This window comes from Octopus bimaculoides, chromosome 5 (genome assembly GCF_046866305.1).
Source record: "Octopus bimaculoides isolate indiv1 chromosome 5, ASM4686630v1, whole genome shotgun sequence".
Classification (NCBI taxonomy): Eukaryota; Metazoa; Mollusca; class Cephalopoda; order Octopoda; family Octopodidae; genus Octopus; species Octopus bimaculoides.
Window position 1 is genome coordinate 96827461 of NC_142932.1, and position 24000 is coordinate 96851460.

The window sequence follows — 24000 nt, forward strand, 5'->3', positions numbered from 1 at the left end:
TTATTATAATTGTTTACAAAATTAAAACTTCATTTTTAGACAGAAGAGATATGGAAAAGTTGGGTATCACTTTCTTAATTACAAATTTTAGGTCAAATATATACATTTATGATTTCATCTTTTTTGTGGTTTAATGTGAGCCTCAACATTTGTATGAAGTGCATCTTTGCTATTTTGGCAATTTACAATATCAATGGAATAAATTACAGCTATACTGTTATGAAAATGTCATCTGCTTTCAAAAATTACAATCATACACAACACCAAGCTAGATAAATACCTAGAAAGGTAACCTCTTGAATATTTTTGTTTAAGTCTTAACTCAATAAACATAAGCATAAGCTCAGTGTTTATAAGTGTATTGAAATTGTATTGTTAACTTATATCTGTAACAAACTTTGGATATAACTTTAAAATTGACTGATCCCAATTGCTCTTAATTTTGGCCGTAATCATAACTCTAGTGGATTTTTGCTAATTATAGTTTGTAAAGCAGGGCATATTGTACTTAAGATTGATTCTAGAAAAACCAAAAGAAAAGAAAAGTGGGTTCTTAATAGAGATATATAACACAGGTTAAAATCTGGTATCCAAGGAAACTCGAGATGGTCTGCATCATCAACAAGCGGTCCATAAATACATATTTATCATTCAAGTTCTTCAGCTGAGATTTGCCATTGAAACTGACTTCCCATGATTTGGATTAGATTTTAGATTATGTAGAGCTTAGGTGGCTAAGTCAACATACTAAGTAGTCAGCAGTTTGTATTCTATGATTGGCAATCTGTTGTGTTTGTGGCTAAGACACTAAACTTTCCAATGGCCCAGTACTATCTACAAACTGGTACTGCAGAATAGGTGACATGGCTGTATAATTAAGTTTGCTGCACAACCATGTTTCTGGGTTTTATCCTACTGTATGAGACATGGGAAAGTCTTCAAATAACATGTGTCTTGTCAGAGGAATTAGTTAAGTGAAACCTATACAGAAGGTTGTTGCATATGTATAAGCACTTGCATGTCTGTATGCCAGTGCATATCTTTCAGTATAGAGTGGAGAGAGGAAGGCTCTGTTAATGTGGCTTACCCAAAGATATACAATAAGAAGATGAAATCTTCATTGGTGTGTCTACAATACAATGAGTTATGAGACTTATTTCAGTGTTGGGATAAGTGTCAACATGTAAGTAATCATTTATAACATTTGCTACAATGATGCTTTTGTGTCATCATTATTACAGATGGAAATTATTGTTTCCACATACCAATTATGCTTTGTCTGCTATAAGCACCATACTGTCTCTAATTTATGGCTGTCCTCATAATATGAAGGTTTTTAATGTTTTCTTCTTACATTTTAGAAACTTATGACTAAACATCATAATAGAATTCTTTTGAATTAATATTCTCTGAAGTTGTTTTTAATCAGTTCATTAACACTAATGAAATGACCAAGCTATCACTGTAGCCTTTATTTCAGCTAATCTTTAATTGCTTCAACAAACATTATATCAACAGTTGGTTCCTAAAATGGTATAAATAGTAATGTCTATATTGGTATACAGGCAGTGATTTTGTGATTGTTTTAATATACTGGAGGTGAACAGGTTTGACATAAACCATACAAGTTAAGCATGAGTGACAGCTTGAATAGGTAGGTGGGAATAAAATTAAGATGAAACATACTTATGTTTATATGTCAGTAGACATCTAGAACTTAAAGTATTAAATAGAAACTAACATTTAAATGTTTAACTAGTGGTAAGAGAGAAAATGTAAAACAAAGTGATAACATAGGTTTCATATAACTAAACAAAAGCAATTCTTCTACATTTTATTGACACGGTATAAAGTCAGAACGTAATAGGGAGAGGCTTTCAAAAAACATATGTCAAAAGAATTTATTCAAGATGACAAAATAAATAAACAAATAAAAGGAAAAAGTAAAGCAACCCAAAACCTTTCAGCTATGATAAATATATTGTTTCAAAAAGTTATAAGCTATGTAACTTAACAATTAATTCATTTAGTTGACACCATAAGGAAATGAATACCTTCCTGTAATAGGTTCTAGTTAATACAGTGTATTATTTACAATGGGGTCTATCCATTTAAAAGTCAAGTGCTTTTGAAGTTATGATGAAAAATAAAAATTTTGTATTATTGATATATATTTTTTGACAATGCTATAAAAGAAAAGCCATCATTATTATCATGATAGAATGAGTTAAAAGAAACTAACAAACAATACAAGACTTTCTTTCAAATCCAACTTTATTACAGTCAACCATTACCCAAGCCAGAATGAATATTTCTTTAGTTTATCCTCTAGAATTTATTAAATAAAACATTTATAGATTTTACAATACACATACAAGTGAACAAACATATTTCTGATTTCATCTATATACAAATGTTTTTATATATTTGTAAACATGCACATATGTAAATCATACACAAGTATATTCAGACAGATAGAAGGATGAATGGATGGATGGATGGATAGATAGATGGGCAGACATACAAACAAATAGATAGATATGGGGGGGTGTATGTATATATACATTTGTAAATAAGTTATTGGAAATTTGACAATACTCTGGTTCAAACAATGTTTTATTAAGGGTTTTTGATATATCATCATTAATCCTTTATGCTTTGTTTAGAACAATAAATTTCCCATGTTTCAAGACCTCCCATCTTATCTTCAAGTTAAATGATTTTAGTAGCAGTTATTACTGCCATTCTTATTGTAAGATTCATGAGAATGCTTTTGTGATTGTTTCTCATTTTTATCATGGGACTCCAAATTTCCTAACTATTGAGATCAGGTTTGTTTCAGAAATAGTCATTCTGGAAATAGTTTGCTTGTGGCATTAGATGCATAATTATTTAGTTTATGACTGAAATGTGCTATATATAATAGAGATTTGCATTACATTTATACAACTTAACTAATTTAATTTCTGTTTCCTGGTGTTTCACATAAAATGGCTGTTATCAACTAATGAGTTCTATCAACATTTGTTTTGTGTTACATGATATAATGTAACCCTGTGCAATACAGTAAACTGCATCCAATGGTGAGTCTCCAGTTCAGAAATCAGGAATTATGGGAAGTATGAGGAATTAGCCTTTAGTCACTACTGCTCTCAGGTTCATGCTGATTCAGGATAGCAGTATCAATCTAGGGTCACAGCCATGGGAGAAACAGTAGAAGATGGTTCTGTAGTTATGGCATAAAGGATTTAGAAGAGACTATCCCTAGACTTGCATCATACAGTCCCACAAATGTGTGAATATGTTCTCATGACATGTGAACAAGTCCCACTGGCACTACTTCTTATAAATACTTAGGAAGATATGTCTCCAACAGTATTGCAATAGACAAAGAAACAGAGAACACACTGTGCAAAGTCAACTCAGCAGACAGTTCTCAACAAAAGCATGTCTACAGCAATATGAATTTTTCTGTCAATGATAAATTAACTGTACACAAAGCAGTAATGATAGCTACTCACACCTACTGTTGTGAAAGCTAGGTATTGTAGAAGAGACACAAAGCGATTTTAAACTGTCCACCAAAGAAGACTATGGATGGTACATACTAAGAAACTAGAGGCAAGACAGGATGATCAATGAGAAGGTTCCATTACAAGCAGAGAGATCAAGTATTGAAGATATAGTAACCAAAGCACAACTGAGATAGGCAAAACACATATTCAACAACTGATTTTCTAAATCAATCTTTATTTCAACCTGCAAATAAGAGCTTAATATGGTATAATAATTTAATACAGTTTCAGTTGTGTACACTGAGATTTTATTCAACCCAGCAGTTATTCAAAATATCAATGATTATTATTCCCTGTTTCCTATATACTGGAGGGACAGATTTCATGTCAGCATGTGACTAATGAGTTCTTGCTATTGACAAGACCTAAGAAGATCGAAATGCCTCTGATGTTCTTGTGAATTTCTGCTAAAATGATTGTTTTTTTCATTTTTTCAGAATGATTTTTAATATAGCATGACTATGAAGAGGTTTTCTTTCTGACAAAAATCCACAGCATCATACCACTCATTAGTGTATATACATTAAGTATTATTCATAGACGGTTATATATATATCATCATCATCATCGTTTAACGTCCGTTTTCCATGCTAGCATGGGTTGGATGATTTGACTGAAGACTGGTGAAACCAGATGGCTACACCAGGCTCCAATCTGATTTGGCAGAGTTTTTACAGCTGGATGCCCTTCCTAACGCTAACCACTCTGAGAGTGTAGTGGGTGCTTTTACGTGCCACCCACACGAAGGCCAGTCAGGTGGTACTGGCAACGGCCACGCTCAAATGGTGTATTTTATGTGCCACCCGCACAAGAGCCAGTCCAGGGGCACTGGCAACGATCTCGCTCGAATATATATACACACACACACACACAATATATATATATTCTAATTGTTACATACGTTTTAGTATTCAGATGCAACCAGTAGGTACAGCTTATGGTGCAAGCATGGATTAAGAGTACCACGTTATACACATGTTATCTCTTATTATTATTGTTATGCTCATTGTATGACATCATAGCCTACCATTGGATATGGACAACTTCTGTGTACAAACAACAATGGGAATTTAAAATAATTAATACTTGAGCTAAAATTTATGTGATTTAATTGCTGTATGTCGAGTGCATCTAACTGTACATATATATATATATATGTATATATATATATATATATATATATATATATATATATATATATACATACACACACACACACACACATATGAAAACAAATACACACACACACACACACACATATGAAAACAAATACACACGCACACGCACACACACACTCTTAACCAGTACTCAAATTACTCTGGAAAACCCAAGCAACAGGCATCCGGAAAAAATAAAAGAAAATGGGTTGTTAATTAGAGTAAAGAGAATTTGTGTTAATTCATTAATTGTCATTAAAAAGAAGGTTTCTACTGTATCGAAAATGGATCATTAGTTCTCAAAGTACAGTACAGTACTGTACTTTATTTTACTGCATTGACATTTGTTCTTCAGAGAGAGGGGGGGAGTGAGTGAGTGAGTGAGTGAGTGAGTGAGTGAGTGAGTGAGTGAGTGAGTGAGTGAGTGAGTGAGTGAGTGAGTGAGTGAGTGAGTGAGTGAGTGAGTGAGTGAGTGAGTGAGTGAGTGAGTGAGTGAGTGAGTGAGTGAGTGAGTGAGTGAGTGAGTGAGTGAGTGAGTGAGTGAGTGAGTGAGTGAGTGAGTGAGTGAGTGTGTGTGTGTGTGTGTGTGTGTGTGTGTGTGCACGTGTTTGGTGGTTTCAATAACAAGTATTCAGTTGTTCAATCAGCTGATCAACCAGCTAGTTGAGCTTGTGTAGAAGTGATTGAACATTGTGCAGACAAGTATACCTTAACCCTTTAGCATGTAACGTGACCATACCTAGCCTAAACACTTTATGTGGTTTATGTTCAAACAAGCCAGATAAGGTCTCACTTTTTACACCTGACCTACAACATCATAGTAAAAATAAGCAATCACATCATAGAAATCTCAAAGCTATGAGATAATGCATGATTAATTCAAAATGATGTGAATAAATAAGCATTACATTTGACAGAGTAATCTGAATGTTAAAGGGTTAACATAATTCTTAGGTAGAATCAGCATGACAGTGTGACAAAGTCACACCTTTGAATTACTGGAATAATCATTCAGTGAACATCTACACAGTTTCCATTTGTCCTATTTCACTAGCAAGGCTTGGGTTGACCCAAAGTTATGATAAAAGATACTAGCCCAGGATCTCATGCAATAGGAGTGAACTCAGGACCACATAATTGGGAAGTAACTTCTTTAACCATACAGTCATGGCTCAGTGGTTAGAGCATCAGGCTCACAATGATGAGGTAGTGAGTTCAATTCCCAGACCAGGCTGTGTGTTGTATTCTTGAGCAAGACACTTATTTCACATTGCTCCAGTTAACTCAGCTGTAGAAATGAGTTGCGATGTCACTGGTGCCAAGCTGTATCAGCCTTCACCTTTCCCTTGGACAATATCAGTGGCATGGGGAGGGGAGGATGGTATGCATGGGCAACTGCTGGTCTTCCATAAACAACTTTGCCTGGACTTGTGCCTGGGAGGGGAACTTTCTAGGTGCAATCCCATCGTTATTCATGACCGAAGGGGTCTTTACCTACACACACACACACACACGCACACACACACACACACACACACACACACACATACATATGCTCATTAATTAACTGGCACGCCAAAACAGTATGACTATTGCTAAATTTGTAAATAGGATTACAACCAAATGCTATGTTTAATAAGCATATATTTAACCCCACTATGAAGATAGACACCATGGTTCGGCTACAGAACTTGCAGCAACCAAGGAAGAAGATCAGATCAACTAATTTCAATTTTCATTCTTCATCAGTATTCACTCACTTCTCCGTAACCGCTGAAAGAATATGTATTTCTTACATACAGATGCTCTAACATTCATCCTATTGCTAACCAACCAATCAACACTGAAATGAAAATTTGTCATAAATGAGTTAAACTGAGTTACTTTTTTTCTTTTTACTCCCATTTTAGGAAGGGCACTCAACTGTAGGAACCATACCAAAGGTGACAGTGGAGCTCAATGCAACCTTGCAGTTCAACAGATCCTGTCAAACCATCCAATCATGCCAGCATGGAAAGTGGATGTTAAATGATGATGAGGGATACAACATACTAGCTTCAATAAGATCAGAACACATAACTAAATGTTTGTTTATTTGGTTGTTTGTATTTGCGTTTTGTTTGTTTATTTGTGTGTGTGTGTGTGTGTGTGTGTGTGTGTGTGTGTGTGTGTGCATGCATTATGTATATGGGCAGCAGTCCATTGTTTAATGCAGTCATTGTACCTCATCATCAAGAAATATATACTTTAGCAAAGAGACTATCAAGTATTATAAATATTTTCCATTTCAATTGATGCCTATCAAAATGAAGAACACTTGTATTGTCTACCAGCCAAACAGATTTTTTTTTCACAAGTTATATTTCTGGTCATTACTGTAACTGATAGCAGCTAAGTGGTAAAAGTAGGGGTGTGTATATTATAAAAAATGTGTGTTGTGAGGAGGGAGAATAACAACTGAAGCAATTCAAATTGCAAGTGTTCAACAACCAACCAACAAAATTATTTTTTACCATTAGCAAAATGTAAATGTTTCTTTAAAGTCAGAGCTGACATACTTAATGTGGTGAGCCCAAAAAAACAACCCTTAATATACTACTTATGGATCCCCAATTCACTATTTTGCCTGTGTGGACCTCCCCCTCAACATCTTATATCAACCCCAGTTGAGAACCACTTGTTATGAGGATGATTATGATTAAGATGTTGCCGACAGCAACGAGAATGATGAAATATGGTACTCTGTCACATTCCATCAGCAAGTAATTGCAACCAGTTTATTGTTTCGTTTGTAACAAACATTTTAGTAAAACACACAAACCCTCTAACTTTATTGTAAACATATTACATTCAAGTTACATTGATAACTAAAACAAGCTAAAATTCTTTCTTTTTTTTACAAAAGTAAACACAGAATATCATGAAAATGTTTAAAAAATATCTATAGTGGATTTGTTTGCCAATATTGGAGAGTTTAAAATCACGAAGACAATCATAACTAACATTTTCATGAAAAAAAAAAGCTACCACATGAAAAACATTATTCCCGTGTAGCTAAGCTTCAGAGTTTCTAAAATAATGAGAGTAAATTCAATCCTAATTGGTAATTATTATTAAATTTACAATTCAATTCCTGATCATAAAATAGAGATTAAATATTTTGGAAATATTTTAACTCAACTAATATCCCAGACATTAATTCTTCTAAAGAAGTATGTAATTCCTATTTTGTTCTCTGGATGAGAAATTAGAATCAAATTTAAGTACATGTGTTTCTTATATAAAGCAAGTAGTCCAAAATTGTCCACTGCCAGCTACTCAACTGGAGCTTAGAGCTAGCAATTTTATGACTCTGAGAATGCAGAAATACTTGGACACCCAGTTCATGCTGTAAAATGATTAGTGATAGAGAGGACAGCCAACCATGAAATTCATAACAAAATAATATGACATATGCATCAAGAGAAATTGGTGATTTTTCTTGGTTGCTGTGAATAATAAATGGCAAAGGATCTTGACAGGAGGTGAGATGCCAAAAGACCCATCCAAGATGTGAAAATATGAAAAAAAGAATGATGATGATGATACTTATTTATATTCAGCCACAGACAATGTGATGGACATACACACAAACTGATAGACTGAAAGGAATGCACATACACATGCACACACACACACACATCCTAATTAAAACTAAGCATGCTTCTTTTTTCTTTAGTTGTATAGACATGTTAATTAGACTCAACCTACTAAAATTTTTCCCAAAGAGCACTGCAAGAATGTCAAAGCGCTAATTGTCGGAATTCAAGTATGACTCTTTTAACCTTCCTTTAACTGTCAAAAACTTACTGTAGTAAGTTTCTTCAAATAAACTCAATAGATGGAGGGAAAAAATGGAAAGACAATCCTGATAGTCATTTCAATCTTCCATCAGACAAGGTGTAATAAATGAAGAAAATTTATATTTCTCTATTTTCACTCATGGGAAGCTTATTAAAACACAAATAGAATTACATAACACATTATATAGTTGTCATTTAACTCAGATTGAGAAAACCAATAATCTTTTCTACAAGGCCTGATGCTTTTAGGGGAGAGGGTCTGTTGATTACATCAACCTCACTTCTGAGCTCGTACCTATTTCATTGGCCTTGAAAGGATGAATGGCAAAGTTGACCTTAGCGGAATTTGAACTCAGAACATACAGACAGACAAAATGCTTAGCAGTATTTTGTCTGATGTGCTAAAGATTCTGCTAGCTTGCTGCCTTAAGAGAAAACCTCTAATCCAAAGCGTTTTAAGTGTGTAGTTAACCATGGAGTTAAGAAATTTTCTTTGCATCTACATGGTTCCATGGTTTTAGGTTCACTTCTACAGCATGGCACATTGGCAGGTGATTTTTTTTTTAACATCATACACATGTATCTGTGCACGTGCATGTGTGTGTGTGTGAGAGAGAGAGAGAGAGAGAGAGAGAGAGAGAAGAGAGAGAGAGAGAGAGAGAGAGAGAGAGAGAGAGAGAGAGAGAGAGAGAGAGAGAGAGAGAGAGACTGTTGTGTTTATGCATACTGTTGTAAACGGTTGTGGTGTCTGTCATATCCTTATATGACAATCATAAATTAGTGACTGGAATCTATATAACTGACTAAAAACATTTGAAGGCAGAGTCCAAGCATGGCTGCTGTCCAATGACTAAAACTAGTAAAAAAACGTATGCAAATACATATGACAATGCCACACCAAGACCCTACCCTTGATGTTAGAATGAGTAAAAGAATGTTGAAACATGTTATCTTCAATTTTTTTAATCTTTTACTAGTATCAGTCATTGGATTGTGGCCATGCCAGGGTACTGCCTTCAAGGGTTTAGCTGAAAAAATTACCCCCAGTATTTTATTTTTTTATTGTATCAGTTACTTTTGCTGAACTGCCAAGCTATGGAGACACAAACAAATCTGCACCGGTTGTCAAGTGATAGCAGAGGGACAAACACACATGCACACACACAGACACACACACATGATAGACTTCCAAATAGTTTCTGTCTCCCAAATTCACTCATGAGGCAGTGATTGGCCCAGGGCTATAGGAGAAGACACTTACTCAAAATGGTGTGCAGTGAAACTGAACCGAAAGCCACATGGCTACAAAGTAAGCTTCTTAACCACAGGGCCATACCTGCAATCTCCTGCATTCAGTCTGTTATGATTAGAAATAGATGCTAATCTCACTTCACCATTAAATGGTTAGCAGCAGAAAGGACAACCAGCAGCATAAAAAAAAAATGCATATGCTTCAAGAATATGTAAATGTAGGATATATAATAAAGAGAAAAAACAAACAACACAGATGTTATCCTTTAATACTATATCTGATAGCCAGTGCTCAATTTAGTACTTACATTGTGTTCTAAGCAAGATTTAACTTATTTAGAGGCACATAATGGTATTATTAAGCTATATCAATTCTTGTTGCTATAGTTTGCGACAACATGGCTATGACTGAAAACAATGATGTCAGAAGAAGACAAAAAAAAAATGAATCGATAGAAATGTGAACACACTGCTCTGTATAGGCAAAATCAATATACATTGCAAATATAATCAAAGTATAGAGATGATTGCTCAATAAACCAATAACATTACACCACTGCTATGGAAACTGTTTGACTAAACATAACATTTGAGAAAAAATACACACAATTGCAAACATTGCATACAAGCACACTTTTACTATCAGTAAAGTCTATATGAAAGAAAAGAGAAAAAAAAAAACATCACCAAATTCATAAAGTGTGGTATTTAAAACTTATGAGTACCGACAGTAATAAAGGAAAGAATCTGAATGTAAGCATTTATGGAAGATGTAGCTTCATGGTTTCTTTTCATTTACAGTTTTAAAATAAAGTTCAGCTTTTGGGTCTTCTATTATGTGATAGTTCTCTGTTACAGCCTTGTTAAAAAGGACTCATATGCTTTTATACTTTGTGAATCAAGAGAAAGAAAATAGGAGTAACAGAAATACATTCTAATTTAAGTTAATGACATTTGTTTGTTCCTCATAAATGATAATTAAAAGCAATAAAAAAGTAGTACAGTAAATATCATACAACCTATACTACATACCTAAAACTTTACTATGAAAATTTTACTACTTATCAAACTGAAGTAATGCATCATCATGATTACAGATTTATAGATCATCTTCTTCACTTGGAGAAATTTAAATTCTATAACACACCCATATAGTTGTCATTTAACCAGTTGTATCCAGCCCAAATATTTAACCTCTTTTATGTTCAAACTGGTCATAACTGATCTCTTACATCTACCCTACACTGTTACTCTAAAACTAAACAATACATCATCAAAATCTTGTAGCTTCGAAATAATGTATGATTGATTCAAGACAATGGATATAAATAAGATTCACATCTGACAGAGTAATCTGAATGCTAAAGGGTTAAACCAGATCATCCCTGACCAAGCAGACCTATGTCCAATGGTGGTCTATGACATTCTTATCTTCTCAGACAGTTTAACTCAGACTACATTATCCAATATATCCTTCCTTTTTCAATAAAAGTATTAAATTGTAATTTGAGAGTAATTTAACTGCTAATTCTAGCATGTCAAGTGACTAAACAGAGGCTACCTCATTGGTTGTCACTACACAATATATGAGTTAGTAGTTATAATCCAAAAATTGTTTTAGAGAGCAAGGCTTCATATATATTAGAATTAATTTTCCTGTGGTTGTTGATTTGCAATTGTTCAAGAGAAATGGTAACCACATTGATTTCACCGATTTCAAAGGGTCAGCAACCAAACCAATAAAAATGTAGTAGTAGTAGTAGTAGTAGTAGTCCTTTCTACTTTAGGCACAAAGCCTGGAATTTGGGGGGAGTACTAAGTTAATTACATCGACCCCAGTGTTTGACTGGTACTTATTTTATTGACCCCCAAAAGGATGAAAGGCAAAGTCAACCTTGGTGGAATTTGAACTCAGAACATAAAAACAGATGAAATGCCACAAAGCATTTTACCCTGCATGCTAATGATTCTACCAGCTTGCCACCTTAATAATAATGATGATGGTGATGATTTCAAATTTCGGCACAAGGCCAGCAGGTTTGGGGAAGGGGCTATAAGTTGATTACATCGACCCCAGTGCTCAACTGGTACTTATTTTATCAACCCCAAAAAGATGAAAGACAAAGTCAACCTCAGCAGAGTTTGAACTCAGAATGTAAAGATGGACAAGATGTTGCTAAGCATTCTGCCTGGCGTGCTAACGATTCTGCCAGTTGCCTACCTTAATAATAATAATAATAATAATAATAATAATAATAATAATAATAATAATCCTTTCTACTAAAGGCACAAGGCCTGAAATTTGGGGGAGGGGGATAGTTGATCACATCGATCCCAGTATTTGACTGGTACTTAATTTATTGACCCCAAAAGGGTGAAAGGCAAAGTTGACCTCAGTGGAATTTGAACTTAGAATGTAGTGACAGGCAAAACACCACTAAACATTTCATCCAGCACGTTAACAATTCTGCCAGCTCACCACCAAGATATAATAATAATAATAATCCTTTCCATTATAGGCACAAGGCCTGAAATTTTTGGGGAGGGGGCCAGTTGATTATATCAACCCCAGTATGCAACTGCTTGAAAGGATGAAAGGCAAAATTGACCTTGGCAGAATTTGAACTCAGGCTATAGTGACAGGCAAAACACTGCTAAACAATTCGTCCAGCATGTTAACAATTCTGCCAGCTCGCTACCAAGATACTATTATTATTATTATTATTATTATTATTATAATACAGTTGTCAATTAAATCTAATCAGATTTCAGAATTCTTAGAATTTAGATATTTTAACATTGTGAAAAAGGAAAATATGAAATTATCTTCAATATATTTTTATTTTTAATTTTCTTAGTTACACTGTAAATGTTGTCAGTGTTTTACAAGATAACAATTATTAGTGCCAAATGCTTCTGTAAGCATCAAATTCTATTACAGCACTAAAACTATACAACAAAAATAAGATTAACAGAAAATTGTTTATTTCTATTCAGACAACCTCAAGAGACTAAGAAATCTCATGAAACAAAACAAAAAGAAAAAATAGACAGACAAACAAAAGAGTGGGGGAAGAAATGACTATACTTTTGCTAATCCCAATAATGGTTGGTACAGTGGGATTGGTAAAAAGGGAAAGCAACCACTCCAATTAGAATTAGAAATTGAAAGCATTTCATTGGCTGGGAATTTCCAATATACTTCAGCTTTCTATAAAAATGACTAAAAGCCATTATATAATAAAGGCACCAACAGAAGGAAGGTACAAGAAATGACTAGAAAAGTAGATTCTGTTATCAGTAGGATAGATACTAAAAATATATAAGACACTAACTTATTGATCTACGCAGGCGGGGTAGTAGTCACCAGAAGATTAGATGTCTCACAGGGAAAGATTTAAAAAGTGCAAATGTGGAAAAAGAGACTACAAAATAAAGTCAAGTCAAGATCTAAGTAGAATAGAAGCCTGGAAAACAAACTAATTAGGAAACACAAGATGCAAATCTTGCCTTAAGGAAAGATACTTAGTCAAAGAGAAAGGATTTAGGACAATAATAGAAGAGTAGCAGTGTACCATAACAGTAGCAGGCAAGCTCTCCAGATATCAGAAAAGAATAGATCAGTATCAACAGAATAAATTAGACCAGAGGAGATTTTATAACCAAATAAATAGTGGAGAACGAAGTACTGAAGAGGAGAAACCTAATGCAGAGGAAGCTAGAAAGTTCTGGAGTAATATTTGGGATAAACCAGTCAATCATAATGGAGATACAGTATGGTTAAAGAAAGTGAAGGAAGAAGTAGTGAGTGAGAAGCAGCCAGATCTAAGATTAACTTGTGCATTAATGAGGGAAAATGCCGAATTGGAAGGGCCCAGAACTAGATTTAGTTCAAGGATACTGGCTAAATAAATTCAGTAGTTTACATGGAAGGCTAAGGGAACAACTTTAGGATTGCCTTAATGGAGGAATAATACCAAATTGGAAGACTAGAGGGAGAACACTAGTCATTATGAAGCATACAAGCAAGGGTAATACAACTAGCAACTATAGACCAATCACTTGCTTACCATTAGTGTGGAAGCTGTTAACAGGAATGCTTTCAGAAGGCATTTACAGGCATTTACAAGATGGTTTCATCAAATAGTAGTAGTGAGACATGGTTATGGCTGCAGAAAGGAAAGCTGAAGAGGGAGACAGAAAGTTTGTTAGTAGCTGCACAAGATCATGCATTAAGGACTAATTGGATAAAAGCCACGATAAACAAGAGCCAAGTAGATTCCCAATGTAGATTATGCAAATCAAAAGAGGAAAGTGTTTCTCATTCAGTATGTGAATGTAGCCTACTGGCACAGAAAGAATACAAGAAAAGACATGACAATCTAGGGAGAGCAATCTACTGGGAGCTATGTAGAAATCTAGGATTTGAACATACTGATAAATGGTATGAACATGAACTTAGTAAAGAACTAGAAAGTAAGAAATACAAGATTTTGTGGGATTTCAACATTCAAACTGACAGAGTAATAGAAGTTAGAAGGCCTGAATTGGTAGGAGTAGATAAAGAGAATAGAAAATGTCACATAATTGACTTTACAGTCTCAAATGATGAAAAAATTAATATGAGAAGTATAGAAAAAATAGCAAAATACCAGGACCCAGCTATTGAATTACAGAGACTATGGAAAGAGCGGATAAAATGTATCTATGTATCTCAATAGTTATAGGTGCATTGGGAACTGTCCCTAAAGATCTGAACAGATGGATAGAAGAAATAGGTATAAAATTCAGTTTAGTACAGCTCCAGAAAACAGTGTTATTAGGGAGAGCTAGGATACTTAGGGAGTGTTCTTGGCATCTATGGTTACTTGCTGGAACCCAACAGGAGGGTTCTTGCTATCTAAGGCTACTTACTGTAGTTTGATGTTAGGATTCTTTTCTTTTCTGTTGAGTGTATGTAAATAACAACAACAATAATAATAATAATAATAACCTAAACAAATCAACCCACAAACACAAGTCATACTCTGTATAACAAATAGCCAATGAAATAAGCTATCACCAGTAGGCTGGATCCCAATGCACTACACACACAACACAAACATTAATACAACAAAAAAACTGTACCACATTCAAGTTTAAAAAGAAAGTGACGCAATACAATACCAGGAAGAGTTTTCACACTGCCAACAACAAAAAAGAACATACAATGCTGCACACACCCCAGCAACATGGAGGTGCAGCAGGTGATGCAGTAGAAATTTGCCTGAAACTCCCAAGTGCAGTACCAGGCAGTGGCTCTCATGACTTCTGATCTTAACTGACTGGAAGTGTTATCATGAACATTGTTTTGTCTTGGTATAAAAGATGGGCTACAACAAATATTCTGCTCAATACCACAGATTTGCTTGTCAGTTGTTTGACCATAACCAGTTGAGCATGTCCCTTAGTGGCTGGCAATATGTGCATCTTAGATCATGAGCAGTAGTAATGGGGGGAGCATCATAGCCATGTGTTGAGAGGAATTCTTTGGAGTTTGGATAATTCACCTCTGGAAATAAGGGTGTTTTGTCCAACATCCTTAAACAAACCTTATTCAGGGACTTTTTGAGTGGGGTGGGTTACTCGACCAGAAGAAAATTCTAACTGGGCTCCACCTGTAAGGTGTTAATCTTGATACGAAATCACCATTTCATGCATATCTGGTTGTGATGCATGTGCCTGGTGTACCCTTATCAGATGGATAGTCATGTTGGGTATACTAGGCTTCATATATTTTACCCCAGTGTCACTTTGATGGCATGCACTGCTCTCTCACTCAATGACAATAATAATCATAATGGTTTTAAATTTTGCCACAAGGGCAGCAATTTTGGGGGAGGGGATGAGTCATTTACATCAACCCCAGTGTTCCACTGGTACTTAATTTATCGATCCCGAAAGGATGAAAGGCAAAGTCAACCTCAGCGGAATTTGAACTCAGAATGGAGCGACAGGCAAAATGCTGCTAAGAATTTCATCCAGCATTCTGACAATTCTGCCAGCTCACAGCCTTTAATGATATTAATAATAATAACAATAATAGTTTAGCCCATCTCATCAACTTCAGAACGAGACTGGCACTTTATTTTATCAACTCTAAATGATGTAAAGCAGAGTTAACCTCAACTGGATTTGAACTCTAATAACAATAAAAACAAACAAAAAATTAAATACACACACACACACACACACACACACACACACACACACACACACACACACACACACAGAGGCACACATGCACACAAACAAGAAAGCATTGCTTAACTACGACCAGATCTTACACAACTTGTGTTAAGTACTGGTTATACAGAAAGAACAAAAGGATACATTTGAATAGCAACCATCTGAGAATTTTGGAGTGTCACTTGAACGAAGACAGCAATATAGTTGATAAAAATATGACAGCAGCAACAATAATGAGTCTGTTTTATGTTTTGTTTTTTCACATAGATACAAGCCCAAATTTTGTAGGAGAGTAGTACAGTCAATTGACTATCAAAAATATTAGTGTTACAATACTATTGAGTTAAAAATCTTGATTCAAATTCAGTACATAAAATGACTAAAATAAATACTGTATGTAAAGCATTTAGTCTGGTGCTCTATGTTATCCTATCAACTCACTGCTTTAACAACAGCAATAATAGTAATCTTTTTCTTTTTTTTTGTTTTTGTTTTGTATATTAGCCATAAAGCTGAAGAAACATTAAAAAGACAAAACAGTAAATAGAGACGTTACATAAACTGGTAATAACAAAAATTACATTTGCATACTTACAATATCAATATTAAAATTTTCTAAAGAGGATATGACCATGTAGGATAAAAAGAGGTACCATACATAGACCTCAGTCGCCCTCAATATAAAATCAAGTGTTGAGGGCAATTGCTGTCACTCTACAACAAAATTTGAGAAGAGACATATTCATTTACATAAACTCACTACTCAAATCTATCTTTCGTAAAATTTATTGACTATCAGACCTTATGTCTCCACTATTGTTTCCTTTCCAAATGATATTGGAAGAAGACTGAAAAGTTCATTGAAAGGAGAATGACCTGACCTCAAAACTCTCCTTATCCAAAAAGCTTCTGTTTTTGCTACAGCCACCAGGCACAAAAATACTTGCCAATTTTCCTTGTTAAAGGAAGGTATTCTTGGGATTTTTGATGCAGGATTGCGGTTTAAAGTCCATACCTATTGTAAGGATGCAGCTTAAAGACAACTGCATTGAGTACTTCATCATCAGAGCATATTTGCAAAGATATGGTCTGAAGATATGCTAAATAAGGTATCCTGAAACAAATGTATGATGAGCATTTGGCTTTAGGTACCTGACATGATAATACATAGAAAAAAAATTGTATTGAAAAAATGTTTAAAAGGTTGAATTAAGATTTGAATTCAAATGATCGACAAATAAATGCAATCAATAAAAAAAAAATACTTGTTTGTATTTCAGATTGACATAGAAAAATGTCCAATGGTTTCTTTACATTGAACTGGTTATTTACATTGTCCAACTTCATTTACCCACTTGTTTTTATTGACTTTATTATTGCTTCCCATTATTCTGCCATACCAAATTAAAATCTTGTGCAGAAATAGCAGTATTGTCACAAAAATTAATTCAGCTTCTCTGGGTTTCAGATGTAAAATGATAGCAAGCAGAGCTCAAAGCTCAGCAAAAGTTCTATGTTGCTAAGTTTAAATACCTAAGAACAGTCTTAGTTGACCACATTGACAAAGACATCAAAAATGTTTAAGGGACATGGTTCATCATGTTACTAGTACTGCATTAGCTCACTGAATGAGAAACTTAACTCTCATTGGTTTGTGACAACATTTCATACATTTTTCCCAGTATCTTAGTGTGCAGTAGTGATATCAGATCATTAGTATTGCATAGAGAAGGATGGCATCCATTAGTTTGTAAAAGATATCAAAAAGGACGATGATAATTGAAGACATGTTTTATGGCTATGTAGTAAGAAGCATGCTTTCCAACAACATGATTTTGGGTTCAGTTCCACTGCATGGCACCTTGGGCAAGTGTCTTCTACTATAGGCTAGGCCATCAAAAGCCCTGCAAATGAATTTGGTGGATGAAAACAGAAAGAAACCTGTCGTGTGTGTGTGTGTGTGTGTGTGTATGTGTGTGTGTGTGTCTTTGTACTTGTGTTTGTTCTCCATCACGACTTGACAACCAGTATTTTTTTTTTTTAAGTCCCCGATAGAACAAGTACTAGGCTTAAAGATAAATTCTGGGTTTGATTTGTTCAACTAAACTCTTCAAGCTAGTGCCCCAGCATGTTTGCAGTCCAGTGACTGAAACAAGTAAAAGATAAATGATAAAATACATATCAACATACTAAAATGAACTTTAAAATTATGATGACAATGGTGATGGTGGTGGTAATGATGAAGTTGATGACTTTAACCATCAAGTTCTTCAAATTTGTGTTAATTGACATACATACAAAAAAAGAAGAAAAAAAAATGAAATTTGGATGGTATTTACATATTTCTAAAAGTAAAGATACTTTATTAAACTACACTAATGTTATAAAAAATGCTTTTTATCTGCTGTTTCATAAAATTCCACTGAAATAGAATTGAGATGAAATCCCTTATAGTTATCAATTTTTGTTCTGTTTAAGTATCGACCAGCTAATTTGCTGGTTTCTCAAAGTATTGTTGTTCATAAACATTTCAAAGTGATGAATTAAAAAAAAAATCTATTTGACTGTTATTCATTTGTAGGAATTATAATTTGGACTAATTTTTACCATATATTTATCAAAATAGAATACATATATATGTATCAAAATAAAACATGAAGCACAACTATGACAATCTGACAGAAATGATAAGACTCAATGCTTTGCAGCCTAATGGGCTGGGTGCTTTGTTGTATTTAGTCATAAGGTTCAAGTTGTAATGGAGTGGACTTTGCCCTTTATCTATTCAGGATTAGTAAAATAAATGCCAACTGTGTACAAGTGACAATTTAATTGGCTATAATCCTCTCCTACATTATTCTACCAATGTAAGAAATTTATGTATTAATATGTTAACCCCACTGGACTTCTGGCCACACAGTCATAAATCCTTAGCTTTTGTGTACTGTTATTTAACCCTCTGTTATCCCTGCCTGAGTAGACTTATGATCAAAAAGCATCCTAGTTGTGATCATCATCTGGTATATCAAGGTCTGTATTGTCCAATGTGTTTTTTACTTCCTTCAAGATGGCAGGGTGTGATCTGAGACTGATTTGACAGCTATTTCAAACAAGTCAAGCAATCATTACTTCCACTGACAAATAATATATTTCTGCTTGTTTCTGTTGCTTAACATAATGAGCCAATAAATTTTAGTTTGATAAGAATCACACCCATAATAAGGAGAAAAAAATATCATTTTCTTAATGATTAAATCTGGTCAAGAAAGATAGTAAAGACAACTTTGGAATTAAATTAGCTAAAAATAGAATTCGGCAGTGAATCAGTTTTATCTCTAGGAGTATGGTGACAATCCCAGTCATGTTTTGATCTCATTAGACCTAATCATCAAACCATAGCCAAAACCATTTCTCCACAATCTGTCTCACTGACAACTTTCATTCCTGCGCTTCAAATGAGTAATTTATTGCAGGAAAGAATCCAGATCTAAAAACAACTGCTTCAGTTAACTCTTTTGATATCAACCTGCATAAGACTTTATGAAAAGAAACCTCTTGTTTTAAAGTATTTATATTTAAATTAGTAGAAACTTCCATCATAATTTTTATGTGAGAAACTTATACTAAGTTATGTTATAAACATTAGTGCTTAAAAATGAAAAAGTAAATGATTTTACTAAATCCTTCCATATTCTTGTTATTTTCAAAATAATTGAAACATGTACTATCAATTTTAATAGTAATCTAGTTGTCCTAACTAAACTTATACAGAAAACAGCAAAAAGAAAACTTCTTTTAAATTAGCAAAGATAAAGTTGATCCAACTTCCAATTCACTAAGGAGATTTTAATTAGCTGAAAGTTCAAAACTAGACTTGGCACCCACATCTACTGTATTTTTGTTTTAGAAGTTTTCAAAGAGAGAATCTTCCATGAAATTTTTATTGTGATAAGCATTCTCCATAATAGCGATAGCAGAGTTGTTTTAATGAGAAAATTTTTGAAGAAGAAAAAAATTATCCATGTATGTCAGGCAAGTTGTATATAAATAGCTCAGAGATCAATAGTATTTGTTCTGATCTAACTATATTTAGAAAAAATACTTTAGAAATTTTACCATAAAATTTTAATGTTCTCTAATTTGTAATATTTTTGGTTCAGTTCTTTCAGGTATTTGCTTTAATTATGTTTATTAAAATGCAATTTCATTAGTACCATATCAAGAAAAACGCATACTGTAGCTGTTTAAAAATTTCTCTTAAATGTGTATTTATGAATATTATAATTGAACAGAAGGAAAAGACTAATTAAGAGAAAGCAAAAATCAGTGTTTCATTCATAAAAGAAAAATATATGAAAGAAAAAGTTCAAATAAAAATATATTCAAAAAGAAATCATCGTTTTAAATAACTTCAAGATAAAAAAGCATTTTTAAGGTTCAAAATAGCACTTGTTTAATTAATACTAGAAGGATAGAAGGTAAAGTTAACATTGGTGAGATTTGATTTCAGCACATAAAAGGATGCAATTAAATATTGAAAAGCATTTAAAATGGAACTCTATTTGTAAGCCCCTACCATTACCACCATTCTAATAAATATGATTTCTGATTTAGGTATATGGCTGGCAATTTTAAAGAAGAAGGGGTTAGTCATTGACTCTAATACTTGAGTGCTATTTTATCAATGGATAAAAGGTAAATTTTACCTCAGAATATTTTATTGACCCCGAAAGGATGAAATGTAAATTTGACCCCAGAAGTAAAGAGCTGAGGCAAATACTGCAAGGCATTTTATCCAACACTCTAACAATTCTGCCACCTTCATCCCTCTAGTGATAATGGTTTCAAATTTGAGCACAAGGCCAACAAATTAGGAAGGAAAGGGTAAGTCAATTACATCAATCCCAGTGCTCAACTGGTATTATTTTATTGACCCCAAAAGGATGAAAGGCAATGTCAAACATGATAGAATTTGAACTCAGAATGTAAAGAGCCAAACCAAAAGAATTGCTGCTAAGCATTGTATTCAATGTGCTAATGATTCTGCCATTGGGCTGCCTTTACTGTCCAAGTGATAATTAACAACAACCATGCAATTTTAACTGCATACTTTTGTTTTACTTTGATGATATCCCAGTAAAAACAAACTAGACAGAGCAATAGACAAAATACCTAGTGGCATTTAGCTATTTCCATTTATGCTCTGGTTCACTTTATCTTTCCTCCTTTCAATAAATTGATTGTATCAGTCAACCATATAAATACTGGAGGCAGGAGTGATCAATGTTATTGCTATACACTCTAAAAGACAGTGCCCTAATGACTGAAACCAATAAAAAAAATAATTGTAATATTTTAATTTTTGATACTTATTACTACATAGATAATTAAACAATGCACACAGGAAAAAGATAAATGCAAAGAATTAAAATGAATAAAACAATAACAACAATAATGATTATTTGTACAGACAAAATGTCACACACACATTTTTAGTGAGGAATCTACTCAATCTAATTGACTAAAGAATTTAACTGGTACATATTTCATGAACTTCAGAACGTTGAAAACAAAGTCATATCCGGTAGGATTTGAATCCAAGATACATAACAGAAGAAACTAAAGCACAAGCATTTCATCCAATGCACCATTAATTCCGTAATCCACCAGCACAGAATTATAAAGTTAATAATAATAACAATAATTTCTTATTTAGGCATAAGGTCAGCAAATTCAAAGGGTAGGTTAGGTTTAGTCAATTACATGGACTTCAGCACTTGACTGATATTTTATTTTATCAACCCCCAAGAGATGAAAGGCAAAAATTGATCTCAATGAGATTTGAACTCAGAATGTAAAAGAGCCAGAGCAAATACTGCAAGGCAACTTTTCTGATGCTCTAACAATTCTGCCAAATTTGGGGGATGGGCAAAGTCAATGTATTGACCATAGTAGCTGATGGTACTTATTTTAATGACATCCCCACCACACACACACACACACCAAGGCTGAAAGGTATCATCAACCTCAGTAGGATTTGTGCTCAAAAATAATTCCTTGCATTGACAGGTGACAAATTAGTAGGGAAGTAGAAATAGATGTTATGCAATACATCCCCTATCCAAGTAAATTAGCTCTGTAAAAGAAATCAAATAGTTTCAGCCTGAAACTAATACCAAATGGTAAAGTTGGCTGGCTAGGATCTCACCACATTCTGTATGATGCAATAATTGGTATCCTACTAAGAAAATAAAGATTGTCGTGATATGGAATTATTATATCCAAAGCATGAGTTATTGATCTGACAACATGAACATTTTGGAGATTTGCAGTTACATTCTATTACTGCAGTGCAAACACACCAAGCAAATTAAATTTGATTTCAAGGCTGGACTGAGAAAGATTCTTCTACCTTGCTAACTACATTGGTCTATTTAGAGTATCTCGATAGAAATAGCTTTCATTGTGCAGCTTTAAAATCAGTGTGTGTGTGTGTGTGTGTGTGTGTGTGTGTGTGTGTGTGTGTGTGTGTGTGTGTTTGTGTGTTTCATCCTAGAAACACATTGATATGAACCCTATCGAAATTCTTGTATTTGTTGGCTAAATTAAATTATAGCAAAAAATACCCCAATATAAAATGAAAATAAAAATTGTAAAAATTCATGATGCATTTCAAGATAAAGTGATGAAACAGACTAGTATGACATGAAAGAAAAAAGAAACAAATAGAAAGAGAATGAGGGAGACAGAAAGAGAGTGTGCATGTGTATGTGTGGTGTGCATGTGTGGTGTGCATGTGTGTGTCATACGTTTGTGTTCAATATAGTATGGAGTAAATTAATAAAAATCATGTTTCAAGAAGCTTGCAAAGTCGGGGCTTAATTCTGGAAACTCTGATATTAAACAGATGAAAGAAGAATACTCTTCTAGATTGCATGCCAGCTTTTTGCTGTTATAATGTTGTTATGATTAGATATTTACTCCCATCACTAAAGAGGACACAGACATACTGGATTAATTCTCCTGTGTGGGGACAACAAAATGCCAACATTTGATGTAAAATGAGAAACACTGATCATTCAACCTGCTAGAAATAAAATCTTGAATTTCCTTCAACTTTCATTCATATCTTTGAAAAATATAGGAACATCACTATTGGAATGCCTTTCATCATAAGTCAGCTCAGTCAATGGTGATTTAAGTCTAAACTATAACTGAACACCCATGAGTAAGATCAATATTTCATCTGCTGAGTTATGATATTTCATATGTTATAGTTAAACAAGATACAGTTCATACTGTGATACATAACCTTCATCAGCTGACAAGTAGAGATTAACAATGATTGCAATACATTTTTAAATAACTACCTGCAACAGTGGCAAGGAGCACAGATCAAAACAGATCTTTCACTTTTCAAATTAACTTCTAGCAGAAGATCAAAGAGAATATTTGATGCAATGCAAGAGAACACTTTATTTATTAACAAGTAAAGTACATGAAGCTTACAAAGACAACAATCATCAAAAAAAATTATTCAGACACCATTGATATGAAAAATTATGATTAAACTAATACTAACATATTTAATGCAAAGGGCATCAAAAAGCTAAATAATAATAATTAAGCAATGAGGAAAAGACATCATTAGCTCAATGACTAATAGTCTTTTAGTCATTCCAGCAGGTACTGGAGGGAAAAAATTCCAGAAATTTCTTGGTCTTGTTCGATCTCTTCAGCAAAACATAACTTTCTTGCACAGGTCAACTAACTTGGTAAGTTTTAGTACCAAAACTAAATTGTCATAAATATGAATAAATGAAGATTTCCATAATTTCTGTAACAACAACTATATAAGATAAGTAATACTAGCAACATACAATAGCAACATTACTTATTTTCATCTATCTATTTATTTATTATTCCTTAATTTCATTTGTTTTATTT

General features: G+C 33.7%; 1 protein-coding gene and 1 long non-coding RNA gene across 4 annotated transcripts in view; one reads left to right on the plus strand and one right to left on the minus strand.

Moving 5' to 3' along the window:
- LOC149135658 (uncharacterized) overlaps positions 1-10077 on the plus strand; it is a 39042-nt gene extending 28965 nt beyond the window's left edge. The window contains exon 2 of the long non-coding RNA XR_016241978.1: positions 6643-10077. This is a non-coding gene — a long non-coding RNA (uncharacterized LOC149135658). The remainder of the gene's footprint in view (positions 1-6642) is intronic.
- Positions 1-24000, minus strand: part of LOC106869179 (beta-arrestin-1) — a 272032-nt gene that overhangs the window by 192919 nt on the left and 55113 nt on the right. The window lies entirely within an intron of this gene.